This window comes from Pongo pygmaeus, chromosome 9, assembly GCF_028885625.2.
Source record: "Pongo pygmaeus isolate AG05252 chromosome 9, NHGRI_mPonPyg2-v2.0_pri, whole genome shotgun sequence".
NCBI classification, from domain to species: domain Eukaryota; kingdom Metazoa; phylum Chordata; class Mammalia; order Primates; family Hominidae; genus Pongo; species Pongo pygmaeus.
The window spans coordinates 91,144,697-91,168,074 of record NC_072382.2 but is presented as its reverse complement, the minus strand read 5'-3'; the positions used below and the strand labels follow the sequence as shown (position 1 = coordinate 91,168,074).

At 40.7% G+C, this 23,378-nt stretch overlaps 2 pseudogenes; one reads left to right on the top strand and one right to left on the bottom strand.

Moving 5' to 3' along the window:
- The first annotated feature begins 359 nt into the window (after nt 1–359).
- Nucleotides 360–5,302, top strand: LOC129008716 (cell adhesion molecule-related/down-regulated by oncogenes-like; annotated as a pseudogene).
- A 4,089-nt stretch (nt 5,303–9,391) lies between these two features.
- LOC129008715 (tripartite motif-containing protein 43B-like) lies at nt 9,392–16,917 on the bottom strand (annotated as a pseudogene).
- Nucleotides 16,918–23,378: the final 6,461 nt, after the last annotated feature.

Sequence of the window (23,378 nt, the reverse complement as noted above, 5' to 3'; positions counted from 1 at the left end):
GCTCAACCCAAAGGCAGATTGTTAGTTTGGACTTTATTGCAAGCAGAACTGCTATGATGTGCTTTTAGCACTAGAGTGAGTTCCAGGCTAAGAACAGAAAGTGGCTTCTCTGCTTTCCCTCCCAAGCACAAGTGTATTCACCTTGCAGACTTGAATCACTGAAGATGTAAGCCAGCTGTTACTCTCATTTTGGGAGACACCCTGTGGACTGCATGAAGACTGTCCCTGATCAAAGTCGTTAGTAAGCAGGAAGGAGTCAAGGTTAAAGAATGTGTTTGCTTACCCTGGACTACAGTATTTTGGAAAATGAACCAAGGCTTGGGTTTTGCTCTGGAAGCCTGTCCTGCCTGCTTCTGTAATCTGGCGCTCTGCATTCAGATCTTGGCCCTTTATGGACACCACCGTCTGTTACTCTTACGATTCTCTGCTCTGTTGGGAGTTCAGACGTGGCACCTTATTTCACTTCTGAGCTACCCTCTGCTGTCCAGAAACTTAGTGGACCTGTAGAATTATATTGTTCTGCTAAACCTGCCACCACTCACATCTCAAGGTCGCATAATGGAAAAAATAGAATAGAAACATGGAATATATTAAGATTCACCAGGGGACTTTGACAATTTTTTTCTCTTAACTCCTCCCTTTTGGGTTACTACCAATGCATTTTCAACAATAGGTCAATGTTGTTGTAAGTGGCCCTGTAACAGTATCCACAGCAGTTCTTGGTGATTTTGATTCATCCACAAAGCATTTTATTACAGCAAAATAATAAAGGTGCCGGCTTCATTGGCTGCAGGGTACCAGAGAGTAACCCCAAAGCTGAGGTGTGCGCTAAAATCCAGGGGAAGTGGCTGAAGCCTTCCATGAAGGATTACTTAATCCCTCCACAAGAACATCTTTAGATTTTGAATGTATCCTTAGAGGACAAGGGATCACACAAATGTGCAGCTTACAATCCGGCCACACATGAATTAAAAGTTGAACCCATTGGCCAAAAGCTCGTTGTGAGTCACCTTTCTTCAGATGATTTTGGCATTCTTCCCCTGCTCGTTCACAGCTATTAGCTGTTCATTCACATAGCCCTGTACCTTTGGAGTGTATGTATAGTGGGGTCCTGGCTCCTCAAGTGTGTTGGCTAAAGAACAGGCAGGATATTGCCCCGGGAAGCAACTGCAGAAGGTTGTATTCTCATCTTGCCATAGATAGCATTGACCCAGTGGACTCTGGAAACGATTCCTGCATGGTGGGAAACAACTCTGGAGATGTAAAATATGTGGCATACGTGATTAATGTACTTGAACAGGCTCCTACTCTAAGGGACTACAGGATCAGATAGTGTCTCTATTTTCCACAGTACACTTTATCTCTGATGTTTGCAGGAACCCAGCTGCCAACCATAACTGGTTTCATAATGCACAGCCTAGTCATCCTTCCTCAAGACATCGAACTGCAGGAAACTAACTGAAATTCAGTGGGGTATAATATTATGCAAGATACTAGGCTACATCAGTGTTTAGCAGATAATGAGGCTGGATGTATGCAGTCTACTGGAAGACTTGAAAGAGAAAAAGGCCATGGATTCAAGCAAGTTATAATTATGGCACCAGCAAGCATAAAAGTGGTAGATGGAGACTTTGTTTACTCTGTGCTGCAATGCTACCAGGCTGCTGGGTCCGGTCATTTGTTGGTATGACATCCACGGATTGATAACCAGCCATCTGTCTTAAGTCCTTAGATCTAAATCCCAAAAGTCACACTTCTCAAGACCTGGACTCTTGGACCTAGAGCCTGTCTATTTCATCATGTCCCAAGCTGGCTTGAGCTCTCTCCATACTCAGGCTGTGATGCAGGAGCATGTGGAGAAATACATCTGTGAAGCTACAAATGAACATGGTACCAGCCAGGCAGAACCACCTCTCATGGTTGTTCCTTTTGAAACAAACAAAAGCAGAAACAGTCGCACTTTTTGATGTTACTCAGAATAATGAAAAAAATAAGAGGTGGTTCAGAAAGTGGATTCTTCAGCTCATTTCCAGAGAAAGTACATCCCAGTGCAGTGGAATCACCATCAGAGAAAAATGCTGGTGGCATCTCTGTTCCTGAGGTCCCCATCAAATTGAAACCCTACAGACCCCCATAGCAGATACATACAACCTGGTGTGGAGGGCAGGCAAGGAAAGTGGACTGCCCATCAATGCCTACTTTGTGAAGTATCAAAATCTGGAGTATGAAGTTGGTGTGGTGGGAAGTTGGCACAGGGTTTGAATCCCAGGAGGTGAAAGGGAGCTTCATTTAGCTGAAATGGAGCCATCTAGTCCTTATGAACTCTCGATGGTAGCAAGAAGTGCTGCAAGTGAAAACCCACCTGCCATGCTTACCTTCTGAACCAGCAAAGAAAAAACAGCATCATCCAAAAACACCCAGGCATCCTCTCAACCCACAGGCACCCCGAGTATTGAGTTGTTTCAGAAGCTTCAAACAACAATTTGGGAGTGGTGCTTACAGATTCGTCTAGGCACAGTGGCTCTCCAGAGGCAGCAGATCACCTGAGTATCTCCACTGCATCAGAGAGGTTGGTCTATATCACTTGAATTCCTTGGGCAAATGGGAATTCTTCAATCGCTGCCTTCAAGGTCAAATATAAATGGATGAGGAGCGGTGACTGGCTGGTGGCAGCTGAAGATGTCCTTCCTTCCAAAATTTCTGTGGAAGTTTGTAGTATAGAACCAGGTTCAACATACAAATTTAGGGTCATTGCTACCAACCATTATGAAGAGAGTTTTCAGAGTTCAGCGTCTCATCCGTATCAGGTGACTGGGTTCCGCAAACTTTTTTCCAACTGTCCAATAATGGACCTCACATTGTATACACAGAGGCCGTCAGCGTTACTCAGATTGTGCTAAAGTGGACATACATTCCGTGAAATAACAATAACACTTCCATTCTTTTATATCTATTACCGACCCACAGATAACGACAATGACAATGTTTATAAGAGGGATGTTACAGAAGGTTCAAAGGAGTGGCACATGATTGGCCATCTGCTGTCAGAAACTTCCTATGGCATTAGAATGCAGTGCTTCAGTGAAGGAGAAGAAAGTGAGTTTAGCAGTGTGATGATCTGCGAGACTAAAGTCAAATGTGTTCCAGGAGCTTCTGAGTATCCGAAAGGCTTGAGTACCCCTCTGAATTCCTCAGGACGTGAAGGAAATGTGAGGCCAGCAACCAGCCCTGACAGAAGCAGTGACCTGTTATATCTGATCCTTGGCTGGGTGCTGGGTGTCTTGGGCCTCATTCTTATGGTTTTCATTGAAATATGCCTGTGGAAGAATCGCCAGAAGAATATCATACAGAAATATGACCCTCCAGGATACCTCTATCAAGGATCAGATATTAATGGGCAGATGATGTAATACACCACTCTCTCAGGAGCAAATGAGATAAATGGAAGTGTTCATGGAGGCTTACTGAGCCATGGCGGTCTCAGCAGTGGCTGTTCCCACCTTCACCATAAGGTTCTCAATGGAGTCAGTGTAATTGTGAATGGGAGCTTAAATGGAGGACTTTCCTCTGGGCACACCAACTCTCTTACAGCAATGGGACTGGAGCTGGAGGTTGTAATCCTAAGCAAATTAACGCAGGATCAGAAAATTAAATGCTGTTATGTTCTCACTTATTATTGGGAGCTAAGCATTGAACACACAGAGACAACAGTATGGGCAAAATAGACTCTGTGGTCTACTTGTGAGTGGAGGGAGAGGGATTGGAGGCGGCCTCTACAGCCGGCCTCGCTTGTCTCTCACAGGATCCCTCCTCTTGCTCCTGGCATGCTCCGGGCAGCCCTGAACCCGCCCGGTTACATGTCCACTCCCCTCCGCCTGGAGGAGCGCTGCCGCGGGGGCGCGCCCCAGGTCCCCTACCCTGAGCCCTGATGCCGGGCTCCAGAGTCAAGGTGCCAGAAGAACCAGGACCCAGCGGCCGCCTGACCTACCCAGCGCCTGCGTCCTGGCTTGCAAGACACCGCGTCCTCCTCTGCCCTGCGTGGTGCGTGGAGGGGCCCCTTGGGATCGCAGCCGCTGCCACCATAGCCGCCCCCATAGTAGCCGCCGTGGCGTCGGAGGGAAGGACCTGAGGGTGGCTTTCCCAGCCGGCTGCCCCACAGGAACTCTGGATGCTTAGCCTGCCCGGCCGAGAGATCTAAAATCAAGGCATGACTTAACAGCTTATCTTGTAGGAGAACAGCTCAACCCAAAGGCAGATTGCTAGTCTGGACTTTATTACAAGCACGCCTGCGGTGATGTTTACAGCACTGAAGTGAACTCCGTTGTAAGTACAGAAAGTGGCTTCTCTGCTTTCCCCCCGAAGCACAATCGTATACACCTTGCAGACTTGAATCACTGAGGATGTAAGCCAACTGTTACTCTGAGTTTTGGAGACTCCCTGTGGACAGCATGAAGACTGATCAAAGTCTTTAGTAAGCAGGAAGGAGTCAAGGTTAAGGAATGCGTCTGATTACCCTGAATTGTAGTACCTTGGAAAGGGAACCAAGGCCCGGGTTTTGCTCTGGAAGCCTGCCTTGCCTGCTTCTGTAATCTGGCGCTCTGCAAGTGAATCTTGGACCCATATGGACACTGCGGTATGTTGCCGTCGTGATTCTCTGCTCTTCCATGAGTTCAGACTTGGCACCTTATTTTACTTCTGAGCCGCTCTCTACCGTCCAGAAACGTGGTGGACCTGTAGAACTACATTGTTCTGCCAAACCTGTGACCACTCATAGCTCATGGTTGCATAATGGAAAAGAGTAGAATAGAAACATGGAACATATAAAGATTCATCAGGGGACTTTGACAAATCTTTCTCTTAACTCCTCTCTTTTGGGTTTCTACCAATCCCTTGCCAACAATAGCGTTGGTATTATTTTGAGTGGCCCCCTAACAGTATCCGTGGCAGTTTTTGGTGGTTTTGGTTCATCCACAAAGTGTGTTATTACAGAGGAGGAAAAAAGTGCTGTCAGGATAATAGGAACGATGTCAGCTGTGATCCTACAGAAAATCCAGAAGAGTTCAGCAGAGGAGACAGCTGTGTCTATTCAGAAACAGACAGCAACAATTTACGTTGGAATCCTCTTATTTTGCCACCTATCTCAGAGGACGGTGCTGAAAAGACAACATGGCCTCCACCTGGTGTTCCTTTGGGCCCCTCAGTGGTCCTCCAGCAGCCCCAGGAAACCAGAGGATGTGCAAACAACCAGTCATCTTCTGACTTCAAGCCTGTAACCAACTGCACAAAACAGGCCTGGGAGTGAACTGTGTGAAGGATCTTAATTCAAATCAGAGAAAATCATTCCTTATTTTTTTTGCAGTATAATGTCATGTGAATGTGTCTTAAAATTGTGTGCCCTTTTGTATTATATATGCCTTAGAAGTTTTCTTACCCATTGCTTCCCTGCTCTCAGTAAGAAACAACCTTGTTTTGCATAGCTTTCCATCACCTGGAGGGCAGAGGGATCATTCCATATTTTCTAACAACTGTAGTGGCAGTAAGAACTCCTCATGCAAACGATTCCATCTCTTGGCTGCTTCGGCTCAGAGGAAATGCAGGGGCCAATTGAAGGTTGCCACCAGTCAGGTTTTCAGATGGAAAACTGTCTTTTAATAGTGTATTATCAAACTTTCTGAGAACACTTTGAAGTCAACCACGGTTTTGACCCAGTGTTTGTAATAGCAGACCTGGCTGATGAATTTTGAAAGAGCGCCTTCCACTAAAGTGGTAATGTGACCAGACAACATTCTCCCTATCTGCACGCGGGCACAAGTGATGTTCAGTCTTCTAGTCACCAGTCATAAGCAGTGTCGTGGACATGGTAGAGTGTAAGATGTAGTTGAATGATTGCAGTATGCGGAAAAGGAACCAAGGCCAGAGAGACAAATAATGCTTTACTGTCCCTCTGCTTTAAAATTATCTTGATTCATCAAATGGCCGGTATGGGGCACTTTTTGACTGTTTCTAAGAGTAGGAACAAAATAAGACTTTAAGTCGTGGCTTGCAAAGAAAGATACACATTTTCAGCAGAAAAAATGGGATGGCTGCGGGGAGCCTGTCTTGGAGGGAGCTCTTCCGTCTGCTCCATTAGCCTAGGAGCATGCTCGTGGTGTCAACACTGCCAGAAACTAGTCATTCTCTCACTTCCAACAGGGGCAACAGCCTGAAGGTGTGAGTGTCAGAAAATACTTATTTTGGAAGAAAAGGTGTTTGTTGTTGTTGTTGTTGTTGTTTATTTTATGAAGTTTCCTGACTTTTTTTTCCAGAATGTCTTCCTTTTAAACAGGCACCAAAAGCATTGGTCAGCAGAGCTCCTGACCACTGCTGCCTCTGTGTGACAAGGACATTGGAGCTGTCTTTGGAAGGATCTTCTCCACGTTAATAAATGATCATGATATTTTTTAAAACCTACCTATTGGGTACTATGCTGACTACCAAGCTGACAGGATCCGTATGCCAATGACAAGGGTAATGGAAACATAACAATTCTATAGTCATTTATATTTTAATGGCATTATAGTCTTTTAACCATCCTCATCTTGTATATAATCTCATTGTATATTAGAATACAGCTATTAGAGCAATAAGGAAGAATGGATAAATACAGTCAGCTTTTTGTTTTTGTTTTGTTTAGTTTTGTTTTTGAGACAGGCACTCACTGTGTCGCCCAGGTTGGAGTGCAGTGGTAAGATCCCGCCTCACTGCAGGGTCGACCTCCCCAGATCAAGCAGTCCTGCAACCTCAGCCTCCCAAATAGCTGGATACAGGCTGAACTGTCATGCCTGAGTAATTCTGTTGTTGCTGTTGTTGGAGAAACAGGGTCTCACCCTGTTGCCCAGGCTTCTCTCCAACTCCAGGCTCAAGTGATCCTCCCACCTCAGCCTCGAAAAGTGCTGGGACTATATATATACATGAAAAATAGTGCTTGGAAAATTAGCTTACTATTTGAGAAATATACATATGAGTGACTGCTTTATTATATATATATATATTATATAAATGCACACACATATATATGTATATATTTATATATGCAACCTTCATCTGAGAGTAGGTATGCTTTTGGCTTCTGAGATGAGCATATTCATGACGATAAATATTTACTATGAATTCAGCTAAACATGAAACTCAGCAATCTTCTTATCTATTTATCTCTATTTCTACCTAAATCTGTATTTCAAAAGTTGTGGCTAAGCCTTCCTAGTTAGTTAGATTTTTATCCTTTACCATTCAATGTGAGTGTGGCTCGGAGACTGTTTTCAAAGATCAGGAAGTTGACAATTATGTCCCACATTCAGTGGACTAACAGCTCAGAGATCCTCTCTCTGGTTACTGTGACGACAGTACATGGTCAGTCTTCCAGATCACCGGAGATGATTGTGATTTTTTATTTTTAAGTCTAGCTTCTAGGAATCACTCCCTGGAACAGAATAATTTATTGTTCACCCAGTGTTCACTCAGAATTTGTGTTTTAGCTCTTCAGCCAGTAGGGCTAAAGGCTCTTTATTGATGAATCAGTGGTTAGCTTGGGGAGTGCTTACAAATTTGTCCACATTCCACCTTGATTGCTCTTGAGCGGGTGCAGGCTGGCACAGATACACAGCCTTCCAGATCTCCAGCAATTAGAGATCCTAAGACACTTTTTCTTGGCTTTCTTTTTGCCTGGTTTTTTCTGGTAGACTTCTGGCTGGCTGTCAGAAGTTTATTTGTTGCTCCAAAGCATGCTAAATATTCCAAGCTCCTCTTTAATGTTCCTAACCAAGGTCTCCATTGTTTTTGACAATGCTCTTGGGAGTGTACCTTTTCATGACCGATTCAAAATCTGTCATTACTGTGAGGCATTGAGCAAAGCTCTCAGTTTTTCTGGCCTGTCAGTCCTCCTAGGTGAATCTCTGCATCACTGCAAAGGAGTTGACGGTGGCTTCTCTAGCACTCACACATGCTCTACAAGTCTGTGCTGGGGTAGGTAGGGGGATGGTGTTCCCCGGTGTTTTGTCTTATCCCTTGAGGGACGGAAGATACAGCCAGTGGGAAACTTGGGCATAGCAACCCTAGACCTGCTGTTTCGGGGTGGAGATTCTACCCTATCAGTGGAGGTTGTATGTGCATTATCTCATCCAGTCCTCACAATTATAAGAGAAGCATATTTCTCTCATAAACTTAGAAGAACAGCCAAGTAAACTGAAGTTTAAATTTTTGGCCATATTTATGCCAGCCATGGTGGCTCATGCCTATAATTCCCAGTACTTTGAGAGGCTGAGGTGGGAGGCTCACGTTCTCTTGTAACTGTAGGACAGAATAAGATAATTCACTTAAAATTTGATTACCCACTGCCTGTATCTAGTATTCCTTCTATTAATTCCAGTCATTTTTTATGAAGGAATTTTCATATTTTTGTGAATTATTCTTAAACATTAGGAACTATTCTTATGAAGGGGCAATCATAAAGTAATTCATGTTCAAGAACACATTTTAAGACACAGATTATTCTTATAATGAAAGAGAGTGGAACACAAATAATTTAAACCTCAGTGGAATTGGCTGTATTTAGGCCTGGCATAGTGGTTTATGCCTATAGTCCCAGCACTGTTAGAGGCTGAGGTGGGAGGATGACTTGAGCTAGGAGCTTGAGAGAAGCCTGGGCAACAGGGTGAGACCCTCTCTCTCCAACAACAGCAACAACAAAATTACTCAGGCATGACAGTTCAGGCTGCAGTCTAGCTATTTGGGAGGCTGAGGCTGGAGGATTGCTTGATCTGGGGAGGTCGAGGCTGCAGTGAGCCATCATCTCACCAGTGCACTCTAACCTGGGTGACAGAGTGAGAGCCTGTCTCAAAAACAAAACAAAACAAAAGCAAAAAGCTGACCATATTTATCCATTTTTCTTTATTGCTCTAGTAGTAGTATTCTAATATACAATGAGATTATATTCAAGATGAGGATGGTTAAAACAGTGTAATGCTATTAAAATATAAATGACTACAGAATTGTATGTTTGCATTACTCCTATCATTGAAATAACCCATTATGCAAGCCATCTGTCATTAAACTTTTGGATCAGAGTTACTCCTTATAAACGGAGTCAGCCTTTTATAGACGTTGTTCTCAGCAATCCTCATTAAAGGAGGCATTCCTGGATTGCTTTAAATAAATTCAAAAAGCACATATCAGAAACTTTTGATATGTTTGTTGTGTGCCATATTGCCAGTAATTAAATTAAATACTAGAAAATACACTATTAAATATGATATTTGATATACAGTTGGAACTCCATATGAATGGGTTCTGCACTCATGGATTCAACTCATCATGGATTAAAAAATTTGAGGAAAAAAATTGAATTCTTACCTTTTCACTGAACAGGTGCAGACTTTTTTTGCTCGTCATTATTCCCTAAATAATACAGTGTAACAACTACTTACATAGCAATTACATTGCATTAAGTATTTTAAGTAATCTAGAGATAATTAAAGTACATTGGAGGATGTGCTTAGGCTACATGCAAATACTTCCCCATCTTATGTAAGAACATCTGAGGATTATTAGCATGTAAGGATTTTGGTATCTGTGGGGAGTCCTGGAACCAATTTCCAGTCGATACTTAAGGAAAGGCTTCATACAAAATTAACGTGATCAAAATATAGGTATTTCTGATAATAAGAATATTTTACCGCACGTGTGTTTTAAAAACTTCAAAGACCTAAATAAATTTGGAGTTTGATTAAAATGTAATGAGGCTTCTGAGTATTCTGTATTTTCTGAAGCAAAAAGTGAGTCTTACTTTCTATTCTGGTAATGACATGTTCCCAGGTAACTGTCTGTAGGATGCCATCAGTGAAATTGCTAAAATCTTACAGGTTTTCAGTCCTTTTATCTGTATCATTGTCACTCTCTTAAGATCTGTGTCCATCGATAGTTTATTCCTGAGCTAAAGAAAACTGACTGAGCCTATCAATTTGATAAGCAGTCCAATTTATAACTTTATTAAATAATATTTCTCAGTATCCCTGTTGATTTTGGTTACATTCAGTAGCCAAAATAAATAGGAATACAGGGGTAAATTTGGTAGCCTTTTAAACAGCTGTATCATATGTTTTTATCAATCATTTTGTGCATTTATTCTTTTATTCAAACAGACAATTAATGAATATCAGTTATATTTTAAGCATTGTGTACTTTCTTGGAATATACCTGTGTGTAGTACAAACACAATCCTTTTCTTGTAATTTGAGAAGCAGAAAAGATGCCTGCTATTACACTGTGAGTTTTACAAAGAAAAGTATAAGGTTTTCTGAGTGTTTAAAACAAACAGCCTAATCTAGTCCAGGAGCTAAAGAAAGAATTCCCTGAAGAAAGGTTGGAACTTACACTTGATGAAATGGGACTTAGCAGATGTGGAACAGAGCAAAGAAAATTCCAGTTCAGGGAGAAGAAACCTGTGCTCTTGCATTAACCCATCAGTTTGGATAAACACACTCAGGTATTCATTTACCTGGGCTGGCTTGGAAATCAAGGGAAAGAAAAGATACAGCATAAAAGAAAAGACATGTACAGTATTCTAAGAGAGAGTAGTTTAATGAAAATCAAAACAAATGTATACCTCCACACTTTTAAAAATGGTACAAAGTTTCATAGAAAAAGATAAAGAATGTCAAGTAGTCAGTAGGTTAGCATTCTCAGAAGTTGGTGTTTCTGATACCTTTAGTCATGTTACTGACCTATCTCTGATTCTGCGAGTGCAAAGCAAAGCAAAGCAAAGCAAAGCAAAGCAAAGCAAAGCAAAGTTGTAAGAGGGTAAGGGAAAGAACCAGAGAGGCTACAGATGAGAAAAGTGTTGGCCACATTAACAAAGCTTACCATGCCACATTCATAATCTAGAAACACCCCCATCTGGCCTAGAGGCCTTTCTGTATACTGAGATAATAGTGGGGAAGAGGTCTTGAGATGACACCAGTAGCCTTCTTGACACAAATAAGTAGAAAAATTTTCTTGGAGTTAACCAGCATGTCATTTCTCATTGTCCAAGAATCGTTGCAAAATCCAACAGCCCAGTTCCAACACTGCCCAACATCCACCTCCCAGTAATATCTTCCAAAAGTGAATGGCAGGGCTCGCCATCAAGAAAACACTTAGATTTTGTTGGAGTTGGGGCAATGTTGAGATCATCAGAACCAAAGAGTAGCTGTCTCAGAACTTCAAACAAGGGGAATGTACCAAGTGGTTCTTTTATTATCCCAGGAAATATGCACTGCAGGAACAAGAAAACAGTCACATGAAACCATAAAACCTAAAGTATAATAATAATAATAATAATAATAATAATAAAAGAAAGGAAAAAAAAGAAAACATAGTGTTATAAACTTCTAATGGATGTGGGCTTTACATAGTGTCTACGTATGCCAGGTTATCCCTGGAAATATGGGTCAGGACAGCAGGCACATAAAAGAAGAAATATGTCCTTAGATTTAACCATTGTGCTATTCTTCCTTATCCAGGAGACCTTACAGACTCCCAGAGCCCAGTCCCAAGAGTTGTCCACATCCAGCTCCCAGTAGTGTTTGCCAGAGGAGAAGACCCAGGCTCCCCATGCAGCAAAATAGTCAGATCTGTGAGAATGCAAAGATTCAGGTCTAAGCATCAAACTTCTCACATCCTCAAACAGCCTGATATTGTAATTGGTTACCTCCCAAGTGAAGGAAATTTCCACTGTAGAAAAAAGAGAATATTCGAGTGAAAAGCAGTTTATAAATTCTTATGTTCAGATAAGAAAGAGATTCTCACTAGAAAACACAGGTCAAGATTAGAAAGAAATTTCTGTCTGGAAAAACTGTTGGAATCAAAGAGTGTTAGGATATCTGCACAAGTAAATGGCTAAACTTCAATGATCATAATTTCTATAAACTCAAAATGTATAAATGGGAGGAAGGTCATGTCTCTGTCTAGTTAGCGAGCTTTCATAACAATTGAAAAACTGGAAGCTCTTGCACTGCGGCCAAGTCCACAGCAATAAAATTAACCTTCATTGTCTCTTCTCTGTCAGGCCAGAGCAGGAGGCTTGTGACAGGAGATGAGGTGGGGAGCCATCCTTAGACCCAAAGAAAAAAGTTATCACTTTGCCAGAAATGTTATAATCTGCCACTTAACCTAGTCAATGTATACTTAATGGAAAAATCTGAATCTGCCTTCTGAAAAGTGCAGCTTCCTTGCAAGAATTATCTGACTTTCATGCCAGATTCAGGCACAGACATCTTTTATCTGCTGGATTTATCATGATCTATCCTGGAGTTCTATCTAAGGCCTCATCAACCAACAAATCACATTCCTACCTTTCACAGATTCTCAGTTTTTGCATTGTTATATAAGTTACTCGTGTACGCTTTAGTTGATTAAAATGCACATGATTAAAATTATAAATGCTATGAAACGTCACCTGAAATGTATTTTAAAAAACACTGTCACTCAAATCAGTCATTAACTGCACTGAATTTGAAATGGAAATGTCCTGAATTAATTCAGTTCCATATACTTCATGTAATAATTGTATACATGAAATTGTATCACGGTTGAACCATGCATGAATGGTTCTACATCCTAAAGAGCCCTTCTGCATGTTTTACTTTTCTAAGAAATTTGTTATATGGCTGATTCCACCATCTTTTATTGAGATTTGTCTGTTTGATTATAGTGAAACTATAAATATAAATACCTATTCACAGACTAATTTCTTCTAGATGAAAGATCATTACACTGGGAAAGCTGCCTGTAGAAAACCAGAATTGAAGGCATTGCATGTGGATCTCACCAAGAGGGTGACACTCACCTAGAAAGCGGTTGAACCAATCCACCAGTCCAGTGATGGGCCCTGTAGTGAGCTCTGGAGTCACAGGCTGGGGCATGTCCTGCAGCATGGACTCACTCTTGCAAGGAAGTAGGTTGAGTTGTTTAAGTTTCTGATGTCTGTGTTTAAGAAATAGATTCCAACAGAAAATGCTTCATTCAAACCCACTTCTGATATTGTAATGTACCTCCACAATCCTAGGATGGGTTTGTGGCTCTTAGGGAATCTTTCTAACTCTTCACTCCATTTCTAACCTACTGCCACTGAAAGATAAATGCCTCTCTCCCTATCTGCCACCAAATAGTTGATCTCTAATTATCATTCTGAATACTAAAAAGAGGCAATTGTATTCTCGCAACTTCTGCATTGAACTCTTCAAAACATAACCTCCTGGGTCACTTGGAAAAGTAAGAAAAGGTTAATGTCTGATAAAAGGCATAGGTAACATTCAACATACAACACAAACACATGAGTACACACACAATCACACTGACGCATTATGGTGTTAGTAAATTATGTTTTCACTTTGTTGGAAACAGCTTGATGTTTTTCATAGCATGCCTTGTGCTGCAGCTTGCACTGATGGTCAATAACATACCTTGCCACCGTGTCTCCCAAATCCTGTAGCGAGAGAGAGAGAGAAAAATGACTTCTTTAGAAAGCTGTTATTCTTGTTGGGTGAGGTGTCTCACACCTGCAATCCCAGCACTTTGGGAGGCCAAGGTGGGTGGATCGCCTGAGGTCAGGAGTTCCAGACTAGCCTGGACAACATGGCAAAAACCCATCTCTACTAAAACTACAAAAAAATTAGCTGTGTGTGGTGGTGCATACCTTTATTCCCAGATACTAGGGAGGCTGAGGTAGGAGAACTGCTTGAACCAGGGAGGCAGAAGTTGCAGCAAGCTGAGATTGGGCCACTGGACTTCTGCCTGGATGACAGAAGACGACCCCATCTCAAAACAAACAAACAAACAAACAAGTTGCTATTCTGCCGATCTGCTCTTTAGGTTTTGAAAACTTTAGAATTACCACATACTATCACTGCAACACTTTTAAAATATATCCTCATCTCTAAGACTTACACCTGTAAGACCTATTGACATAATCTATTTGTGATAAATTCAGTACCCTAAATTTGAGTGAGAGAGAAAGGTGTGAGTAGTGACTGTGCATTGCTGCAGCTGTCTACAACGTGGTCTTTTTCAGGCCTAGTCCCCAAAGGGTAATGTGGCTCAAATCAAGAGCATTTCAAACCTAGGACTTCCCAAAAGGAGGAAGAAGGAAATGTTAGTTTTTCCCTAATTTCTTTGTATCATCCAGTGGAAACAAAAATAGAATTTTCACATGAATTTTTTTCTTCCGGGGCCTGAATGAAATGTGCTAGAGGAGGAAGCTTGTGGTAGAAAATGTTCTATGGAAATCTCGTTGCACAATTCCATAAAGCTTTCTTTCCATGATTAGGTTAGGGGTTATAATTTATCTCTACAGCCGGTGGGAATGACTCTCACCATCAATGCAGGAGATGAAGAAATAATGTCTTTGGTACCCAATGGAAGGCAAACATGTAAAGGTCAGCTGATACAAAGTGTCTCAAGGGACACCTTCAGTTCTCACCTGGAGCAGCTCCACATCTGGTTTATGACACATTTCCATTAGTCCCTGATACATGTCTTTCGAGTGTTTACCCTTTTGATCCATGTTGATCCAACTTCTCTAGAGTTGCTGAAAAATCTCTTGGTATTCCTTGTTCAGTCTCTCTAAATGTTGTTTTTCTTCTTTCTGGAGAACTGGATGTAGCTTCCTATACTCATTCCCGATCATCTGTGCCCGTAAAACCACGTCACTCTCTAGGGACATGGATTTTGTAGGCTAAATACTCAGGTCTACTTCCACGTCACAGAACCCACAAATTCATCTTCCTCATTCCTTCTTTTATTTTCCATCCTTTACAAACAGGATGATGAGTTAAGCAAGACCTTCCTTCGAAATTTATGTAATTCATCAATTCCCGAACACCTGCAAAAAAGCCCTTTAGATTTAAGTGTTTAAATATATGTCCTCTTCAATCTGAGATACCATTAGAAAACAACTAAAATTTATGATTGATTGTTAAATTGTCATCAATAATATGTGTAATCTTTGTTACTCAGTTAGTTTGTAGTCTCAAACATTTGTACTTCACAGCCTAAACAATCACTCTAAGTAGGGACGTTGTTAGTATATTATAATGAGGATCAGAAGCCATCACGCAAAAAGGATCTTAGTAAAAAATTTAACCCCCATCTCTCAAACCGACTACCTCTTTTCTGTCTCCTATCTTTCTTCCCTCAGAAGCCACAGGCTCTGTATTGCCCTGCCATTCTAAGAACATGAATCTCCATTCCGTTGTGTTTCTCCTCTCAATATTGACATATTTATTCTTTCACTCCCCCAGTCATTTGTTATCCCTTCTCCTCAGCTTTTCATCGTGTTACATTTTCTCCTACTTGAGCTGGCATCATCTGCGTCCTTTGCTATCAGATTTCACCAGCACAGGCACATTGCTTAAATTACTGTTCCCACCTGCATTTTTGCCCCTGGACAACATCATATTCGCCATTAAATGCCTTTATTTCTCAATTACATACTATTTAAACAATATTACATAATTCATTTATACAGAAATCTCTGCGTGAAGTACTTATTAATTTTAAGCACATACTTGTCCTTCAGAATTTAGATTTATTTTTTACTTATCTGAAAAGCATTTACAGAAAACCTGAACAATCATTCTATTGAACAGTCTGGTTGTTTTCCAGCCTATGACTAAACACATGACAAAATCTGGCATATGAGAATTTCAACTCAAGTTGCTAGTATAAATGTTGTCAGCATGCCTGTCTCAAGCTGCTCATGAGAACTCACGGTCTCATACTTACCCTCCAGAGGAAGGCTGTTCTTCTCTCCTCATTTAGATTTCTCTGATTTTCTTGAATTTTTTCCATAAAATCCTCATTTGCTTTAAGAGCTTCTCCTGCAAAAGAATTATGAGGTTGAACAACAGAAAGTCAAACACCATAGATTCCACACTCTGGGTAGTATACGCAGGCAAGGGATATAATATATAAATACATAAGAGAGGGGAAGGAAAACACAAATTTTTGACTGCTCATCCTCAATTGATATTTTTCAGTTTGAGGTTTCAGAATGTAGAACAGTTTAGCGAACTGAAGAGTGAAGATTTCCTGTAACCCGGCTAATGTTCAGTGAAACATCCTGCTTCAGAACCCACTATGCTAGCCCCCAGATTTTGTAGTGTGCTATTCCCGACTCGTTTGTCCAGTAATATTAAATATATTTCCAAAATACGTTTCTTTGCACTTGTAGTTTTGGTAGCTTTTCAATGCCTTTAGCATTGAACAGTAGAGTCAATAATAATGACATTTACTTAATCACGCTCTGTTTCGGTCCAAGCTCCAGGAAGGAAGGTAGAGTTGCATATTTTATTCAAAATTTCATCATTGGTACCTAGAACAGCAGCTGGCACTCAGTAAAGAATGGAGTAATCACCATGATGATTCCCATTGTCCTTTTAATCTCTTTATCTCTGCCTCCCTCCAGCTTTCAGGTGATCGCAGAGCTATCTCTTACCCATTGTTCCCCAGCTGCCTCTTCAATGGGATAGTGTTTGTGAGCCCCGTGCTCCTGAGAGTTGGAGCACAGCAAACAGAGCAGACTCTTGTCCATGTCACAGAACATCTTCTTTGTTTCCCTGTGGTCCCACATATTTGTTTCTCAGAGCTCAGGAATTGCCAGAGACTGGCTTTTCTCACAATGGTCACTAAATTCTTCAGAAGAATATTGGTTTTGAAGTCCTTGTTCTGTGATGGTTCCCTGCATGCAGGGCAGTTGGTAGGACTTCGGGCTTCTTCCCAGGAAAGGCAGGGACAGGGCCTATAGAAGCTGTGCCCACAGCAGACGGTGACAGGGTCTACCAGGTAGTTCAGGCAGATGACACAAGTGAGTTCCTTCTGGAAGGCATGTGAGAAGTCTGAGTCCATTTTCCTAAGGAAAGAACGCCACAAGAATTTAATCTTCTACCCTGGAGAAACAAAGATCCAAGCAAAGTTTGAATCAGGTTGTGATTGAATAATCGTTTTTTTCTAGAGAAGAATAGGCTTTAATTTGCAATGACAGAGATAGGAAAAATAGAAACCAAGGCACTAAGAGATATCGACCTCTGTAGGAAAACGTGACTGTTCTGCAATCAACACATGGCCAGCTTTCCAAACTCTATTTTCTTACATAGAAGAATGTCGGATTTTTGGAGGGTTTAGTGTCCACCAAATTGCTTGGGCTTCAAGGGTTTCATCAACCTGTAAACTCAAGGGTTGAGTTTTGAATGGTCTGAAAATCAGTAACACTCTTAATTGCCAGTGATTGGTTTAGAGAAGGCAAGCTAACTAAGCTCTTCTACTCTCACTTTTTTATTTAACTGTAACAACCATCCATCGTGACTTTTCCAGAAGGACCCTGCTTGAAAATGTTAGAGCAGAACTCATATTTAGACCCAAATCAGAAAAAGCTAGCCTTTACTCTCCAAGATAAAACAGACAAATCGAGGTAAAGGCACTCCAAGGTAAAACAAACAATCATTGTTTTTCTAGGCTGCTATGTTAATTCAATCAATAAAATCTTTCTGGCATGTTTACTATTCCTGGACTGTCTGTTAATTTGGGGATATACTGGTTAATATTACAACATCCTTAAAAGACAGTTAATTAAAATTACAAAAAGATTGGTAAACTGTAGGGGAGTACACAAAGGATAGAAATATTTTCTAAGCTCTTTGGAAGCATTATCATTACTCTTTCACACAGTCAGAAAAATAGTAAGTATTATGCAATAATAATAGGCACTATACAATAAGTCAGAGTTTCAAATGTATGATTTGAAAAAAATGAATTTAGTTCAGGGATCAGAGCCTCACGGTGCAGTGCTGGTAGCTTTTGGAAGTCTCCAAGGCCAGTTGCAAAGCCACTCTGTGGGTTCTGGAGAAGAATGAGCTTGGCTCTTGAAGTGTCCTTATATAAATCTCTGAAGACCAACCCCTTTCTTTCAATTGACTGCATTTCAGGGGGCATAGGGGGGTGATAACATAGATGATGATTAAGTCTTTTCAAAGCAGAAGTTTTTTTTTTTTTTTTTTGGAGGGAGTCTTGCTCTATTGACTTGCCTAGGCTGGAGTGCAGTGAAGTGATCTCGGCTCACTGCAACCCCTGCCCCCCAGGTTCAAGCAATTCTCCTGCCTCAGCCTCCCAAGTAGCTGGGATTACAGGTGCCCACTGCCATGGCTGGCTATTTTTTTTTTTTTTGCGTTTTTAATAGAGTTTTTAGTAAAGTGCTGGGATTACAGGCATGAGCCATCGTGCCCAGGTGATTCATTTTTATTGTAATGTAAGAATTTAATCTAAGAACACTGTTGGCCTCCACTCCAGAAGGGACATTTCTCCTGCTCCTCATGCTCCAGATGAAGCCTTCCAAGGGCCTCTCAGCAACCACAGGATGTAGGATTCCCTCCTATGTTACCTGGCATTGCTCATCCCAGCTCAAGGGGTAAAGGAGGGAAAGCCTAGAAAGCTCCATCTCAGGGACCTCCCTGGGCCAAGGTAGTGTAGGACATGTTGCTCTCAGGTAAATTGAAATGTATTTCTACTTGACAAAGTAATGATGGCAGGGCTTCATCTGAATGCATTTATTCTACCACTCATGGAGAGGAGTGTCATGCCATGTTAGACACATGAGAACATTCTCTGCCTAGTTACCAGTGGCTCCAGATCTTCATGCAGTTATGGAAACCCATGCTGCAGATTGTGGAGAAGCAGCTCAGACCTCGTGCAGACAAGAATTCTTCGAGAACCACCTTGGTTATAAAAGGCTCTCAGGCCCAGCAACAGTCTGAGCTGGATGAGAGATAGAGCAAAGCTCCCAGGAGCAGCAGAAGCTGTAAGGGAGGGAAAAGGGAAGGAAGAAACCCTAGATTCCAGGATATCCCCCTTATGTCTATGAGAATCTCAGCACCCACAAGGCCACTGTGCCTTTTTCTGACTCGTCTTGGATCCAGGAGCTTTCCTGGGTTGAGCCATCAGGGATAGGACAGGAGATGCCATTTGGCTCTAGGAGCAGAGGAGAGAAACTCAGCAGGAAGAGTGTCTCTATGGGAGGAAAATTCAGTTGAGCACGTTTGTAGGGTCACAGGGCTGGATATGGGTAGAGTCTAGCATACATGTTTAGAAGCCACAGTTCCCCCAGATCTTCTGATTCTAACAAGTACACAGAGCCAATCAAATGAAGGAGGGGCGGGTCAAGGGAATTCAGGGACAAGGGGAATGAAGGATGATTAGTTGCAGGAGGATGCTGTTGAGGTCAATAGGCAGACATTCTCCTCTCCTCTTATACTGAGAAACAAGTAATGAAGCTTAAAAGTGTTGCTTGTGCTCTGTGCCAAAGGCAGCAGAGCACTTGTCTTTGGTCTCTATATACACTTGACATATTTACTTTTAGTATTCCCAGTAAGGTTTTGATTCATTTCACACGGAATAACACTCACCTACCATGCTCAAATTGCCATACATATTATGAAACTTTACTGATCATAAATAAGTTACTCTCAACCTTGAGGTCTGGCTTCAATCTTCTGTATTCTCATTCCTCCTCCTTTATATCAGAAGCTTCATAATAGACAATGGGGGCAAATATGGTGTGGAGAAATAATCAGTTTAGATTGAGATATTTTTAATGTAGTTATCTCTTCCTAAAAACTAGGAAAAAGCTGAAATACATGAAATAGCCGCCTGCCTTAGTTTCTAGCCTCCTTTAGCTATGAAAAAGCTGAAATACATGAAATAGCCACCTGCCTTAGTTTCTAGCCTCCTTTAGGTATCTGTCCAAATATATTCTATACTATGTCTTTTCTGAGCATGATATTATAAATTCAATTTTGGGCTGGGCACGGTGGCTCAAGCCTGTAATCCCAGCACTTTGGGAGGCCGAGTCGGGCAGATCACGAGGTCAGGAGATGGAGACCATCCTGGCTAACACGGTGAAACCCCGTCTCTACTAATAATACAAAAAAAAATTAGCCTGGCGTGGTGGCGGGTGCCTGTAGTCCCAGCTACTCTGGAGGCTGAGGCAGGAGAATGGCGTAAACCCGGGAGGTGGAGCTTGCAGTGAGCTGAGATCGCGCCACTGCACTCCAGCCTGGGAGACAGAGCGAGACTCTGTCTCAAAAACAAAAACAAAACAAAACAAAACAAAAATCAATTTTGTCTATGATACTTTCTTCATTTTCCTTTCCTGCGCTATTTTTCTCTAAAGCACTTATCACAATGCGTCACTCTATCAATTTTTTTTTTTCAAAACAGGGTCTTGCTCTGTCATCTAGGCTTAAGCATGGTGCAATTCCAGCTCACTGCAGCCTTGACTTCCCAGACTCAAGCAATCCTCTCCTCTAAGCCAGTGTCTGAGAATACAGGAACATGCCACAACCCCAGCTAATTTTGTTTATCTTTTCTTAGAGATGGGCTCTCACTTTGTTCTTGAGGCTGGTCTTGAACTGCTAAGCACAAGTGATCCTCCTGCTTCAGAATCCTGAAGTGCTGGTATTACAGGCCACAGCCACTGTGCCAGCTTCACTTTTTCAATGTTGTATTTTGACTCGTTGACTTGTGTTTCTCACCCTGCAACCTCATTCGCTCTTTAGGTGCAAGAAAATCTGTCGCATTTGTTCATTTCTGCATTGGCTGAGAATGCTTATTAAGACACAGTAGCCACTTGATATTTTGAAGAAAAAAGTATTGTAATTTATATCCTTAAGGATATCACCTTTAAAGAATCGAGAGGACTTATAATATAAATAATTAAGCTGATGATATCTCTCTCTTTCACACAGAGCCAATTTCTTTCTTAGTGCTTGGGAGTGTGTTTAATATTATTTGTTTTTACTTTTCCATCAGGAAATCTTTACTTCTTTCAGAATGTATATGTAATTTCATTTCATCTCTTCTCTTCATAGGATTCATTTTATGTTTGAATCAGTAAATGATCCATACAGATTCTTCAGCCATGCATCTAGGCCCCATCTTGAACTACCCTATGCTACCTTTTCTGCTACATCTCTAAGCACTGCCTCTCTCATCACATATGTGTTAATCACATATGTGAACTATGTGGAAATCCAATAGTACAATGGTTTATCTAGTATATAGTTTCCAGCTTCCCCCGCCCCAATTTACCTGCCTGAAATTCCAAGAAATTTTCTATTAATTTTTTTATGTAATGTAGTTTAATTTTATTTAGAAAATTAGAGAATTTAGTTTTAAAGCTTTTGACCTATATATACTGCTGACCCTTGAATAACAATGGTTGGAGCTATGTGAGTCACTTATAATTGGAGTTTCTTCCGCTTCTGCTACCCCTGAGACAGCAAGAACAACCTCTCCTCTTTCTCCTCCTTCTCTGATTACTCAACATGAAAATGATGAGGATGAAATCCCTTATAATGATCCACTTCCACTAATTAGGTTTAGTATTCCATTAACGAATAATAAATATATTTTTCTTTGGATTTTCTTAATAACATTTTCTTTCCTTTAGATAACTTTAGTGTAAACATACAGTATACATATAGCATATAAAATATGCATTAATCAACTGTGAATATTATCATTAAAGCCTCTAGTCAACAGTAGGGTATTGATAGCTAAGTTTTGAGGAAGTCAAACGTTATATGCTGATTTCTGACTACATGGGATCTCGGCACCCCAACAACCGTGGTGTTCAAGGGTCAACTCTAAGTTTACTAAATATCATTCAAATAATCTGAGAATCTCTTTGTGAACAAAGGCTTTATCTTTCTGTGAAACCCTGTTTATCTCATGCAGTAATTATTGCATTTCATAGTGATAGTGTATTTTATCATGCTTATTGGTATTTTATATCATTTCCCAGGAAACAAAATTTTTTTAGCGGAATATTTTGATATTAGCAAGAAATCCTAATAAAAAGTTTGTTCCCATGTTGAAATGATTAGATGGAACCCTTTTGCTATTGTTCTGCTGCTCACAGTAGCATAACAATTGACACCTTGGTTGCGCCCATTGCTCTGTCTGGTACACTGAAGCATATGCTCTCCATGGATTTCTGATAATATTGTGAATTATATTAATCTTTTTGAAAGTAATAGCTATATATTGCTAAAGTGTCCAAGAACTCTCACAAAGTTCTATATTTTGTCACAGTATTTTCATTTCTTGAATTATTTCTTAAGAAAAATCTCAAATTTGGAAAAGAAAGACTGCTTTGAAAAAGACTTGAGTTCTAAAATGATAATAGCAAGTACTTCAAAATAACCTCTTGCCTAAGAGAAGAGAAATTACTAAAGAAGTAGATATTCCCCAATGAGAACACTTTATAATCATTAGAATCGATGATTAGAGTCAGGTGCAGTCACTCATGCCTGTAATTCCAGCAATTTGTGTGGGTGAGGCAAAACTCCTGAGGTCAGGAGTTTGAAACCAGTCTGGCTAACATGGTGAAATCCCATCTCTACTAAAAAACAAAAAAAACAGACAAACAAACAAACAAACAAAAACTAGCCAGGCGTTGTGGCAGGCACCTGTAATCCCAGCTACTCAGGAGACTGAGGCAGGAGAATCGCTTGAGCCCAGGAGGTGGCCAGCCTGGACGACAGAGCAAGATTCGGTCTCAAACAAAACAAAACAAAACAAAACAAAAGTCATTAGAGATACAATATAAGAAGACATTTACAACAAAATATGAAGTAGGCAGAAAGAACATAAAGTTGTAAATATAATTTGATTAATTTTATTCAACAAATATAGGAAAATCTTAAAGGGAGTTTGTCAGTTAATATAAGCATTGCATTATCTTCGGAGGAATATTGGGAGAATTGTTTCCTTATTGTTAACAATTCTTTCCAATTTTTTTTGTGTGGGTAAAAAGTCAACAATGAGAATGAAAATGTAAGCAGATTCCATGAAGCTCATTTTCTATCTTTGAAAGAAAAATGATGTTTTCTCTCCCTCACAAAATGCCTTGTCATTTGAATTATGGTTTGTTAAGGACACACAGCTTTTTCTTCCTTGAGTATTTCTATATTTGTTTCATTTTCTCCAAACGATAGTAAAGATCCAGTCTGTGTCTCTATATGATGTTTACAATTCCTGAAACAACTGAGCAGTGCATTCCACGTAATAATAGTAATTTCTCACTAAGTAAATTAAGTTGAATGTTGAATTTCTCAACCAAAACTTTGAAATCTAAGGAAGAGACATGTCTTCATCCTGCTTTTCTTGTATGACTTCTTTCCCCTGTATCAAAGGATACAGGGTGTTAACACAGGATACAAAGAGAAGTGTGTGTGTGTGTGTGTGTGTGTGTGTGTGTGTGTGTGTCTTTGTGCATTTACATGTATGTAGCCACATCAATTTTTGTATTTGTA